This window comes from Triticum dicoccoides, chromosome 6B (genome assembly GCF_002162155.2).
Source record: "Triticum dicoccoides isolate Atlit2015 ecotype Zavitan chromosome 6B, WEW_v2.0, whole genome shotgun sequence".
Classification (NCBI taxonomy): Eukaryota; Viridiplantae; Streptophyta; class Magnoliopsida; order Poales; family Poaceae; genus Triticum; species Triticum dicoccoides.
In genome coordinates this window covers 176,426,958-176,438,016 of record NC_041391.1, presented here as the reverse complement: position 1 = coordinate 176,438,016, position 11,059 = coordinate 176,426,958, and the positions used below count along the sequence as shown (strand labels likewise).

Sequence of the window (11,059 nt, the reverse complement as noted above, 5' to 3'; positions counted from 1 at the left end):
CAAAAAGTTTTGCTGCATTTGGACTCCGTTTGATATTGATTTTTTGCGATGTAAAAAATAAGCAAAAAGTAGCAACTGGCACTGGGAACTACATCAATAGGTTAGTCCCAAAAAATGATATAAAGTTGCTATAAAATGATTGTAAAACATCCAAGAATGATAATATAACAACATGGGACAATCAAAAATTATAGATACGTTGGAGACGTATCAGCGGCCTACGCGCAGCTGGCGTGGCGGGCGAGGGTGGCCGCTCGGGGGCAACCTATGATGTGTAGGTGCGGGGTAGGCGGCGCAGGCTAAGCAAGTCGTGTGCATGCGGGGCCCAGGCGGGGCAGGCGCGTGCATGCAAGGCCCAGGCGGGGTAGGCGCGTGCATGCAGGCACAGACGGGGCAAACGCGCGTCAGCCACACGTACGCGCGTATACGTATCTGTCGGGGCCAGGCGGGGATGATTTTTCTAATATGTCGATCCTGCCCCTGATTATGAAGAGGTATCGTTTAATCTGGGCCATCCTTGTATTAGGGGGTGTACCGAAGCAAATTGTGTTGTTCATCAAGCAGAGAAACACTAGCCACAGTGACAATGAATCAAAACCAGGGCCAGACTCACTGTCCACAATTCAAGACCCCTTTGAGTTGAAGGAATTTCTTTGCAGAATTCCAATCCATAAGAATATTTTCTAAGAAAACATTTGGATCAAAGGAATAGGTTCACCAAATTTCTGCGCAATCCATTCATGTGCCCTCAATTTTATACTCCCTCTGTCCTAAAATATAAGAACGTATTTAACACTATGCTAATGTAAAAAACGTTCTTATATTTTGGAACGAAGGGAGTAGTAATCTCAACACGAGCTTTGAATCCATGTGTTTATTTCCTGTGTAACATCAAAAGGCACCCACCTCTCATAATATTCCTGTGTTTATTCAAGGATCCGGATAGTCAGCGAACGTTAAATTTCCAGGCATGGCAAATCAAACGTTTTTTATGTCAAGTTGTGTTCGCTGAGGATGGCAAGTTCACTTGGCGAGTATTGAAAACCCGCTTCAGTTTATTTTTTGCCAGAAAAATCGCCGTGCTTGCAAACTAAATTTGTCGTCCTCCTGCCATGAAAAAGATTTCTGTATTTAAATATTAACGTCGATTTTTAGCCTTTTTATTTTTAAATTATGTGAAAATTCACATTACACACCGACATCTAATCATGCATTTTCCCTCGGATTCTTGCAATTCAAGAAAGCCCTCTCAAGGTAACCATTCCCAAAAAAGAACTACTCCCTCCCCTCAGTCCCAAAATAAGTGTCTTAGCTTAATATAAATTTGCTCTAGAGCTAGTACTCCCTCTACTTGTCGCAAGTATAGATGTATCTAGATGTATTTTAGTTCTAGATACATCCACTTCTGCTACGAGTAATTTGAAACGGAGAGAGTACAAAGTTGAGACACTTGTTTTGGGACGGAGGGAGTACTAAAAATTAACAACAGCTTTTTTTTTCCTTTTCAGCCTAACCTAACCTGACAGCTGTACTGGCCGGCAGTACAGTGTAGAGCAACTGCAACACGAAATCTTCCAGGTTGCACGAATCACGAACAGAACCTCGACGCCACCTGTCCCTCAAAACCCCACAAAAGCTCGCGCATTTCCGCCTCTTGCTGCGGCGGCGTGCCCACCCCGGCTCAGTCCAGTCAGTGTGATGATGGTGGCGACGGCGGAGAGCGTCCATGAACAAGGCCTCCGGGGTGGCGTGGATGTGGTGGCGGTGGAGCGCGACGGGGCCGCGGAAGCTGCGGGTGGGAGGAGGAAGGGGAGCACCTCCGAGGGGGCCGCCAGAGCGTACGGCGCGGGGAGGGCGGCGAAGAAGAAGGCGCCGCCGCGGCCGGAGGCCCGGACCGAGTTCCGCGGCGTGTCCCGGACATATGGCGGCAAGTACGGGGCGCGGATCAAGCACTCCAAGTTGCAGACGCGGTGGCTCGGCACCTTCGACACCGCCGAGGAGGCCGCCAGGGCGTACGACGAGGCGGCCGTCAGGCTCCACGGGGCGCGGGCCGTGACGAACTACAAGCAAGGCGGCGTCCCCGAGTCGGTCGGCCGGGCGGCGACAAAGAAGAAGAAGAAGCCGGCGGCGCCCAGGCCTGACGCCCGGACCGAGTTCGTCGGCGTCTCCCGGCAGCCGAACGGCAAGTACGTCGCGGGCCTATGGGACTCGGGGAGGCATAAGGTGGTGGCGGTCGGAAGGTTCGACACCGCCGAGGAGGCCGCCGGAGCGTACGATGCGGCGGCCGTCGGGATGTACGGCGCCGCGGCCAGGACCAACTTCGAGCAAAAACCCACGGCGGCCGCGGCCAAGACCAACTTCGAGCAACAACCCACGGCGGTCGCTACTGATGACGGGGATGAGTCGTCCGTGGACCTCCTCAACGACTTCCCGGAGCCGCCCCCCTGCGACGTCCGCTCGGACAGCATCATCCCAGGTCCGGCGCTCGACGACCTGAGGACTGACACTGACCTGACGCCGGCTGAGTGGCAGGTGGACGAGTTCCTCATCGACATGGACTTCAACGATGTGGTGGATTAGCAGCTGGTGGACGAGTTCCTCCAAATGCTCTGTTTTTCTGTTCGTCAGGCGTAAAAATGGGAAACACGCGACGAATTAGGGCCAATTTTGCTGGTGCTTACTGTTGCACAGGTGATCAATTATCAATATCCTCCAATGTTTTTGTTTGCTAGGAAACATGGATATATATTCAGCTTTAATGTTAGTTTTAGCGTTAGCACATCCATAATGTGCAAGAAAAGGGTTCGGACAGAACTATGCTTGCTATCTCTCTAAAACAGAACTATGATTTCTACTAGCTTGATGTGGACATATGAATCTAGAGGAGAATTGGACATGTCTTTTTCTTCTTACAAGTGAGAAGAACACTTTTATGGGAAGATACTAATAAACTGGGACCCATATTAATGCAATTTGAATCCCAACGCTCCAACCTAGGGCCCGTTCGGGGATCCACCAGCTCCTCAAAATACACGGAGCTGGGGAGTACCGTTTCGGCCGCTCTGAATTTTCTAGCGGCAGCTCCGTCCGCTCCGGGAGCGGGGGCGCGGAGCGGAGGGCCTCCGAACAGCCCCCTAGCATGTACTTACTAGATTTTAGAGTTGTATTGCGATTTAATTTAGTGCTACAGGGTTTTGGATTTCTTTGTTAACTACTTGAGCAGGAAAACTAAGTAAGGTGCGTATTTGACATATGGTATTGGCAGGGACAGAATCATGGGTATATGTTGCATAAATGTGCTCAATTTCTGTGCAGTATAAAGGAACATCGTCAGTACTAAGAGGGAGTAATGGCTGGGCTGATAGATAGTGCTGGGTGACAGATAAGCATTGAGATTTTAGTTGGTTTTCAGAATGTGTGTTTCACGGTCTTTTCTGATAATGGAAGAGCTTATTAATCTGATGGCTGTTGGTTTGTGTGTGCATGCTTGTAACAGCCTTGAACAGAGCTGTTAGAGAAATATATATGAACTAGTCAGAATTGAGATACAAACAACCTTTTGGGGTGACCTCTATTCAGTCATAATCTTGACATCTGGTATAGTTATCTCAGTACTTGATGCATAGCTAGGTTTCCCTTTTGTCGCTGATCTGGCTTTATTATGGACCTGATGTGTGCACCTTTATTATGGACATCTACAAACATTTCTGCTGTGATTTGCCCCTGTAAGCTAGTTCGTCATTGTTTGGGTTGACATAGGATACGAAGTTCAACCTGCTTGTCCAAACTGGAATCGAATAGCTGAGCTCACTGTTTCACAAGAATAACATCTCCTGATTCCAGAGCTTTAACAGGGAAACAGTGGTCAATATATCTTAGACTGCAACAATCTTTGATGTTTTCAAAACCATCAATTCTTTCAGACACTCCTATTTATTTGTTTAATTCCATGATCATTCTGTGTATCATGTGATGACATAGCTGAGTAAACACTGTTTAGCAAAAATGTCCACGCGTGATATTATCTATTGATTAATCCACACTTGAGCAACCTATTTTAGTCAAGTATAATGTACTACTAAAAAAGACCATTTGGTTATCCATATCATTTTGGTGCAAGTGGTGATGTTGAAGTCATAGAAGACGAAATGTGCGATACGATGAAGTATTAATGATTTGATTGACTGCTGATGATTTCTGTACATTATGAAATTCCTTTTTCTAAGACCGTTGCAAAGTTGATATGACCATGTATATCTTTATGTTCCCTTATAGTTCATTTTGGAAATGCCATTTCTGAATCTGGAATGCTTCCGGAAAGGGCTTTTGTTGAATTTAGTTGCAACTATCCTATGACGAACATGGTTTAAAAAATGTGCATAATTTATATTGATAGAGACGTGGTTGGCACGTGCATGGTTACTGATAAAAAAATACAGAGAAAATACAGGAATTACTGTTGCCAGGATATGTTCCTCTTTCCATGTAAAAATCATTTACTGCTCTTAGTTTGTGCAACTTATCTTCAATGTTGCATTTATGACATACTCCCTCCGTTCCAAAAGAGCAGTCACATGTCATTCCATTTTTAGTCCGATGCATGCACGACCCTAGCTAGTCATTCGATAGATTAAATTCCTCCATAACTAAGGAATGTGGGATCCGCCACATGTCGTCCAGAGAACGTCGTGTTGAAGCTGTTCCGGTTCCAAAATACTTATCGTGGTTTTAGTTCAGTTAAACTAAAACGAAGACAAAGGTAGTAATAAATACAGTATTTGCAGACAAGATAAGCACGACCATCCTACTCCCTCCGTCCGAAAATACTTGTTGGGGAAATGGATGTATCTAAACGTATTTTAATTCTAGATACATTCAATTTTATCCATTTTTTTTTGAAACGGAGGCAAAGATTGCCTCATCTATTAATTAAGCAGAAGAGAATTGCCCAGTTAATTACGAAAAACCGGGCAAAAACCGGAACAACAAGGACCAAGCCCACTCCATAGACTGAAACACATAGGGCAAAGCCCACCCTAATCGACGACAAGTCGACCTACGGCCAGACAACGCAGCTCCGACTCTGACGGAGAACTCAGAAGAACAAAACCAGGCACGGCTGGCGCCACGGAAGATCGCCGAACGGGCCACCTGCAGCCAGTCATCGTACACCACAGGGCCCCGCCGCCGCAGCTTCGACTCCACAGCAACAAGCAAACCGAGGCAAAACCGTGGACACGCCGAAGAAGAGTCGACTATCGCAACCATTGCCGCGTCGCCGACATCGCTCCCACCATCATCGTTGCCACAGAAGTCTGGTCGCCCAGAGATTCTCTCGGGACCGCCGCCCCGACATCCACCGCTCCGTCGCGCCCAGCGCAATCAACCGGCACCGCCTTCCGGGGCCGCCGCCCCGACATACCACCGCTCCCCACGAGCAGCAACGCCGCACAACCCAGCTGCCCGCAGCCCACGCTGCTCAGGGCAACCGCTCGCAGACCACGAACGTCGCACCATATCCGGGGCCGCCGCCCCGACATAAAGTCAGACCGCCCCCTCTGGGGCGCATCGACCGAGCCGACACCCCTACCGCCCAAGCGGGGCAAGGATGCCACCCAACCAATGTCGAGATAGAGCCCCACCTCATAGAGCCGCCACTCACATTGTTCCCGAGATCGCCATCTCGACGCACAATCAGAAATCACCCGGAGCCGCCGCCCCGACGTCCACTGTCCTCGACGACGAAGAGATCCGTGCAAACTGCAACATGCTGACTCTCCAAGGCGATGCCTCAAAGAAGGAAATGACGTAGCCGCCGTCATCGCCCGCTTCGACCATCCGAAGCTAGGGATTTCTCCCGGAGAGTCGTGTAATGGAGCTCCACAGCAACACCTTCAAGAAGGGGAACGACACCATGACCATGGCGCCGCTGTTGCCGGCACCGACCCAAGGTCAGTGCTGGATTTTCGCCCGGAGCTCCTCCACACCTTCGAATCTGAGCAGATCCGGAGCACTGCACAACACACAATCCCCATGGCCGACGTCCACCGGCTCCACCTGAATCCGAGCAGATCCGAAGTTGTTGCTCCTGCATCTCACAGCGAAGCCGCTCCACCATTCCGCCTGAGCAGCAGCCCCTCACCGCGCCATCGCGCAACCTCCCGCGACAGATCCGCGCCGCCGGACCCCTTGTGCAGCACCTTCCCGTGCAGCAGCACCTCGTCCCAGCTCCTCTCGAGCCCCTCACGCCGCAGAGCAGAGTACCCAAGCACCCGAGGCTGTGGAGCAGAACACCCAAGCAGCAGAGCAGCGCTCGACCACAAATGGCCGCCCGAGCCGCCACGCACGCGCGGCGCGACCTCGCCGCGGCGCCCACGCAGCCCCATGCCTCCTCTCCGGGGCCCGCTCAGATCCGCGCCCTCCGCTCCGTGCGCCCACGCCAACGCCTGCTGCAAGCCGCCGCACGTAGAACCGCGCCAGCCGGCCCCGAAGCGCGCCCGACCCGCCCCTGCGCTACCTCGCCGCGCCGCCTCGAGCTAGCATCGCCGCCGGCCGAGCTCCCGCCGAAGAGGACGGCCCGCGCCGCGCCGCTCCGACCGGAAGGAGGAAAGGGCCCCGCCGCCGCCGAGCCGCACGGGCTTTGCCCGGCGACGCCGTCCGGCGGCAGTGAGGGGAAGCGGGGGAGGTGGGTGCTGCGCTGCTGGCGGCTAGGGTTCGCTCCCGGCCGCCCGCGGGAGCGACCAGGAAGCGCTCTCTCACGGGGATGCAATACGACAAGTATTTTCGGACGGAGGAAGTACATAAATTCCTTGTGAGCGCACGCCAACATCTGATCATGCTCAGGAGCCATTAGCCGGGCGATCACTAGCCAAAAATTCTAACGGGACCATGATGATTTATGAGGACCTGCTGCATGTTCTTCTTGGTCCTTGCCCTTGTGGTTCTATCCTCAGGTACGTTTCCTCCAAACAAATTATTTTCCATGTAGGAGTAATTGTTCTTGTACCTCCTCCATATGATAAAGTCATGGTAAACTTAACCACGTAGCAGATGTATGGTGATCTTCTGATCGATTTTCTCTTCGTTATTATTTGCTCCAGGATCGACCCACAGACGTGGGCAGATGTATGGTGATCTTCTGATCGATTTTCATTTTGTTATTATTTGCTCCAGGATCGACCCACAAGCGTGGGCATGAAGGTGGCGGCGGAGGACTGCGAGGATCTCTAATACAAAGGAGGATGTAACCTCGAAGTGTGCATATGGCGTTGCAACAAACTATGGGGACTTTATACTAAATCAACGACAATTTATATGGATTAGTTGTGTGGACAATGTCACGTGTAAATGCACGGTCTGTCCTTCCCGTCGAGAGAACTGAATCAACCACATGCTGGGAATGGTTTCCAAGTAAAAGTACAGGAATGATGTCACTCATGTGCTACTGGTCGTGAGACCGCAATCCAAAGTAGAACATCTCGAGACCATGTACAATCAATTTCAAAACTGGCAAGCACTGAAAAAAAATGTAGATCTAAGCCAATCCTTTTTACAAACTGTAAGTTCAATTTACAAGCTTCTCCAAGATCATGTAAGTTCAATGTAGATTAACATCTCCAGGATCATGTAGATAAACATCTCGAAGGTCATGTATGTTCAATTTACAAACTGTGGCAAGCACTGAAAACCATGAACCTTCAAGGGTAGAATGTTAGATACATTTGTTTCAAGATTTGTTTTTGTAGATAACTAAGCCAATCTTTTCTGTAACTGAATGAAGCTAGAAGAGAAGACGCACTCAGCTACTGTATTTGGTATTTGCTTACTACATGTAGCATCATCTTCCATTGATGGATAAAGACTATTCTTATGAAAGATTTAACCAAATCTACTGGGTCGTGGCTATTGATTTCCATGCTAGTGCCGCTGTCTTTTGTGCAGCCGGCTGCATGATTTCCATGCTACTTCCTCCGTTCCTAAATACTACTATAAGTCTTTGTACAGTCCACTATGGACCACATACGGATGTATATAGATGCATTTTAAACTTTTGCTCCGTATGTACTCCCTCCGTCCGGAAATACTTGTCATCAAAATGGACAAAAAGGGTTGTATCTAGAACTAAAATACATCCAGATACGTCCCCTTTTATTCATTTTGATGACAAGTATTTCCGGACGGAGGGAGTAGTTCGTAGTGAAATCTATACAAAGACTTATACTCCCTCCGTTCCCAAATACTTGTCTTTCTAGGCATTTCAAATGGACTCAACATACGGATGTATGTAGACATATTTTAAAATGTAGATTCACTCATTTTGCGCCGTATGTAGTCACTTGTTGAAATCTCTAAAAAGACAAGTATTTAGGAACGGAGGGAGTATTTAGGAATGGAGGGGGTAGCGGCTATAGACATGCAGAATTTTCTGAGTGGCCCTCTGCACACCCCCCAGCTGCATGATATAACTAGTTCTAGCACTGCATGCATTCTTCAAGCAGCAGCAAAACAAGAAGTGCAGAAGACGCGTGCCTTCACCGTTCTTCTGGCCATGCTGCAGCTGGACCTGCTGCTCTCATTGGTCTCTCCCGCCACCTCATGCACCGAGCAGGAGAAGCATGCACTTCTCCAGTTCCTCACAGCGCCCTCGCCGCGTCGTGGCGCCATGACCCATGAGACAGGCTGCTGCGAGTAGGAAGGCATCATTTGCAACGAGGGTGGGGTCGTCACCGAGGTCTCCCTGGCATCTAGAGGACTCAAAGGGAGCATCTTGCCGTGCCTTGCCGACCTCACCAGCATGCGGCGTGTCAACCTCTCACACAACTCCTTCTCCAGTGGCCTTCCGATGGAGCTCATGTCGTCCGGAAGCATCATTGTCCTCGATGTCAGCTTCAACCGTCTCAACGGACTGCTGCCCGAGGTGCCATATTTGTCTACCACTGAGCGACCTCTGCAGGTACTCAACGTCTCAAGCAACCAGTTCAGCTCAGATTTTCCATCAGCCACATGGAAGGTGATGAAGAATCTGATCGCGCTCAACGCCAGCAATAACAGCTTCACTGGGCACATGTCGTCTTCTCTTTGCATTGGCTCGCCATCTTTGGCTTTGCTTGACCTCTCTCACAACCAATTGAGTGGCCACGTTCCGAATACACCGGGTAATTGCTCCAAGCTCAAAGTGCTCAAGCTGGCAACAACCACCTAAGTGGGATTCTCCCTGTTGAAATCTTCCACACAACCTCGCTGGAGCACCTCTCCTTCCCCAACAATGGTTTGCAAGGAGAACTTGACGGAGCACACATGGTCAAACTCAGTAATCTAGCAACTCTTGACCTAGGAGGGAACCAGATCAGTGGCAACATCCCACAGTCAATAGATCACTTCAAGAGGCTGGAGGAGCTACATTTGGGTAGCAATAACATGTCTGGGGAGCTGCCATCATCTCTGGGCAACTGTACAAATCTCAAAACCATCGATCTGAAGATCAATAACTTCAGTGGAGATCTAGGAAAGGTAAACTACTCCGCCCTGCAGAATCTAAGAAGTTTAGATTTCATGAGGAGTAATCTCAGTGGCATTATTCCAGAAAGCATTTACTCATGCAGCAATTTGACTGCACTGCGGCTGTCGGCCAACCATTTCCATGGTGAGATCTCACCGAGAATAGGAAATCTGAAGCACCTGCCCTTCCTATCACTTGTTAGAAACTCCTTCATGAACATCACAAAAGCTTCACATGTTCTTAAGAGCTGTAGGAACATCAGCACCCTGCTTATTGGCAAAAACTTTACGAATGAGGCCATGCCACAAGATGAAGCCATTATGGGCTTCCAGTACCTTCAATATCTGTCCATGCACCACTGCTCGTTGACTGGAACGATACCTAATTGGTTGTCAAAACTCACAAACCTGAAGATACTAAGCTTATTTAGCAATCAACTCACCCGACCAATGCCAAGCTGGATCAACTCCCTAGACCACCTCTTTTGTTTGAATGTATCTAACAACAGTCTTACTTGGGAAATCCCAATCACCTTGATGCAGATGCCAGTGTTAAAATCAGATAATGTTGGCATGTATTCGGAATTGGAACCAAGCCTCCTTGATCCAGGTGTACTTATTTATGGAGCGAATCCATCATGACGTCAATACCGCATAGGCAGTGTTTGGCCCAAAGTGCTGGATCTTGGTAAAAATAATTTCACAGGTGTAATCCCACAAGAGATCGGTTATCTGAAAGCACTCCTTTACCTGAACTTAGGTTTCAGCAACTTCCATGGAGAGATCCCACAATCGATCTGCAACCTCACAAACCTGCAGGGGCTCGACTTGTCTAATAACCATCTCACGGGTGCAATCCCTGTGGCATTGGGATCTTCACTTCCTTTATGATTCAACATTTCTAACAACGACCTAGACGGACCTATTCCAGCAACAGGCCAGCTGAGCACGTTTCAGGCTTTTAGTTTTGACGGGAACCCAAAGCTGTGCGGCTCTGCGCTTACTAATCATTGCAGTTCAGTTAAAGCTGCTACCGTCTCCATCATCTCTGCAAAAGAATACAGCATGAAGGTCATCTTTTCGGTTGCCTTTGGTCTTTTCTTTGGGATAGGGGTGCTATATGACCATTTAGTATTATTCAGATATTTTGGCTAAGCACACTTCAACTGTAATATGGTCTAGTATGTAATGGATAAGGTAAACATGCCTTAGTTATTCACATCTTTGTATCCACCTGCAAGAAGGTCGCTTACTTATATGTCCGTGGAGTCTCTTCTAAATTTGCATATTGTTGCTTGTTGAATAATATAGGTACATGATGTTTGTTTCTCTAGCTAGCAGACTTGTTAAGTGCTGTACAAAATCAGTTACGTACTCAAAATGCAGGATTTTTTTAGAACCAAGAAAAAAATGCAGGATTCTATCAGAGTACAAAGAGGGGGGCCTAGCTACCACCTAGATGGCTGCTGATATAAGAAATGGCCCTCTTGAAAATAACCACTGACAAAGTTTGCAAGATTAATAACTCTTTTGCCTTAACAAAAAAGTAAAGAAGTGTATA

The 11,059-nt window shown here is 48.7% G+C and overlaps 1 pseudogene; it reads left to right on the top strand.

The window, feature by feature from the left end:
• The first annotated feature begins 8,827 nt into the window (after window positions 1-8,827).
• LOC119322756 lies at window positions 8,828-10,719 on the top strand (annotated as a pseudogene).
• Window positions 10,720-11,059: the final 340 nt, after the last annotated feature.